Raw genomic sequence first — 2887 nt, forward strand, 5'->3', positions numbered from 1 at the left:
GAAAATAAGGAATTCGTAGAAAGAATTGGAGGTAGGGAATTGGGTCTTTGCACTTGGGTTAGATTTGAAGAAGATGAAGCTAGTTGCAAATACTCTCCTTAATATGGAGAAATTAGATTCACACCTTTTTAAGGTGATCTAATTAGATTTGAGGGTTTTAAATTGGGCACTCAAACTAGCAATGCTTTCCTTGATCTAGCAGTGATTCCTGGAGAACCCTGTGAAGGGGCCTGACTTGTAGTTGCCTCTTATCTGATTGAGATTATTAGAATAATTTCACTTAGGCTTCCTGAAAATGATGACATTATCGGGAGAGTTTTACAGCTAATAGAAGAAAATCTTAAGGAACTACATGACACCTTGGGTCCTACCATTAAACAAAGGCTCAAGATTTTAGAAATCATGGCTAGGGTTATGGATAACCATGATGCCATTTGTAGGATGCTATAGTTTAAATTGTTGTCCATTTGGAGGTAAGAATAGGTTATATCACATGTTGCTTATGAACTAGCCGAAAGGTCGGTTGAGTAGAACATGGAACTACTCAGAATTAAGTTGACCAAGGAAGAAATAAGGAGGATGTGAGTTAGATATGACAAAGAAGCAAAGGTCTTGATCCGATAAGCAAAGGCCGTGACAGGAATGGAAACCTTCTGAAAGCCGACGAAATCGTTGAAGCCATTCCCGGGCGTGGCGACCGGGACGCGATTATCGATTCTGTGGACGACTCGACGCTGCGATGAATACCATGTCAGGTCTCCGAATTCGTTAGCTGCTGCAAAAGGCAGAATTTCCTCTTCCAGATTTATATCGTCCTTCACCAAGTTCGTTACAGAGCGTTTAAATTGGGGCTCCAATGTCAAGGTCACCTGTACATATTTGAAAAGCAATAATCAGTCTTATCAATCAACACATAGAAATTAAGGTTGTATTAGGCTGGAGACTGAGTGTATAGAAATTAAGGCTGTATTATACAAGAGTATAATGACAGTCTGAAATCTCCCTTAACCTTACCTTTGATATGACTCCCAGGACTCCTAGAGACACCATGGCCGCATTGAGATCTGGATCTCCTTGGTTGAGCGTAATGACCTTCGCATACCCTTCCTGCGGTAACGCTGGAATGACTAGGCGCATTGAAAGCACGTAGTCGTGCACTGCTCCGCCTCTGCGCCACAGGGAGGTCCCATGAGAGCCCGTACTCAGCAGCCCGCCCAAGCTGACGCCTTCCCAATAGGGCGCTGCCACCAGAGCCAAACCCGACGCAGCTACCGCGTCGAGGAGGTCTCTGAGCCCGACACCGCTGTCTGCAGTGACAGTCATGGCGGCCTTATCCACCGTGATCTCCTTCTTGTATCTTTGAGTGCTGATCAGAATCCCGGCACCGTCTCCCGATCCGGGGCAGGCGAACTTGGGAATGGTGTGGGAGGAGGCGATGACCACCTTCATTTTCAGCTTCTTCCTCACACAGCCGGCAACCGCATGTAAAATCTCGTCTTCTGTGGAAGGGTAGACGACCATGGAAGCGGCTCTGCAAGGGATTCTGTCGGGCCAAGTGCCAAAGGCATTAGAAATCGTACAGGAGGAGGAGGCAGAATTGTTGCAGGTAAGGGGTGGAGGAGATGGAACGCAGGTGCCCAAAAGAGGTAAGGCAATCCAGATGCATGAACAATGAAGAAAAATAATGTGGAACTGGACTTTCATGGTCTGCATATCGATTATCGAAAAGAATTAAAGGGGCGAGAGAGAATATTGTAAGAATGAGGGCAGCAATTGGAGTCCATGAGTATGATATAGAAGTAGTGGGGTGCATGGTTGGATTTTGACGACCAAAAGTTGATCTCACCATCTCACAGTATACTTTATATTTTCTTTTGTCAAAACGTCTATTTGACGTTTCAAAAAAATCGGAAAATGTCATTATCACAACCTGCTACCCACTACTTCACTCTTAATTCTTACCACGAACTGTCCACCTCTACCATCTGACCTGCAATTTGACATTTACAGACTGAATTTGTCATTTTACAGACTGTTTTTTTTTTTTTTTTTTAAATGCAGGGGATGGTTAAGGGAAATTTGGAAACTCAGAAAATATATATGATTTCTTTTAATTGTATATTTACATTGTAAGTATCTGTCATAAATTTTAATGAAAAATTTAAATTTTAATGGATGGTTTATGGACAAAGGTCAAATTAAACCATTTATTTAATTGCAGCATTAATTTCTTGTCATTATCTTTTGGTTGATCGGATCTCCTCGAAATGAGATTATTACAGAGGGAATACTGAAAAAGATCTGACTAATATTATTAGAATCTATTTTCTAATTGTACGCTATTGATATACATTTTATAAAAAAAAAAAAATTATCTTTAAAAATTTTAAATTTAAGAAAACGTTTTTTATTTATCTTTATATAAAATTTGAGTTTATTGTATAGGTATATTTTTTATAACAATAATTTATCTCTTTTCATCCATCATTTCTTTCCTAAAAATTTCATCCATCAATTATTTCCTAAAAATCTTTAGGATTACTATTAGTACCATTACTATTAATAAGCGAAACTTTCACTCATGAAGTTAATTATTGATATGCTTGCAATTTAATGTAAATACTCTATATAAATTGTAAGGTGTAATGATGGGAATCTAAAATTATTTATGTTTATGAATTATCTTGTGGCAGTTCAGTTTTATCCACTTTATGAGAGTTAGTTTTCCGTGGTTCAAAATAATTGAGAATCAGAATTAGTGGTCTATTGTCCAAAGTAGTTGAAGTTAGATTTTATCATTATAAATTAGATAAAGAGATGTGTATTTTTTTGGAAAATATTATTACATTTGTAGGAGAATATTGGCTAGATAATTTAAGGTGTGGAC

General features: G+C 38.6%; 1 pseudogene across 1 annotated transcript; it reads right to left on the bottom strand.

Moving 5' to 3' along the window:
• Positions 1 to 500: 500 nt before the first annotated feature.
• LOC149260393 (L-gulonolactone oxidase 3 pseudogene) lies at positions 501 to 1819 on the bottom strand (annotated as a pseudogene). Its single transcript, XR_016266758.1, has 2 exons — positions 1015 to 1819; positions 501 to 869 (listed from the first exon to the last, which is right to left on the bottom strand). The product of XR_016266758.1 is annotated as an L-gulonolactone oxidase 3 pseudogene (transcript).
• Between the last annotated feature and the right edge of the window lie 1068 nt (positions 1820 to 2887).

The sequence above is a fragment of the Pinus tabuliformis genome, chromosome 6 (assembly GCF_031772625.1).
Source record: "Pinus tabuliformis cultivar Carrire ecotype Pingquan chromosome 6, CPIR1, whole genome shotgun sequence".
Taxonomy (NCBI): Eukaryota; Viridiplantae; Streptophyta; class Pinopsida; order Pinales; family Pinaceae; genus Pinus; species Pinus tabuliformis.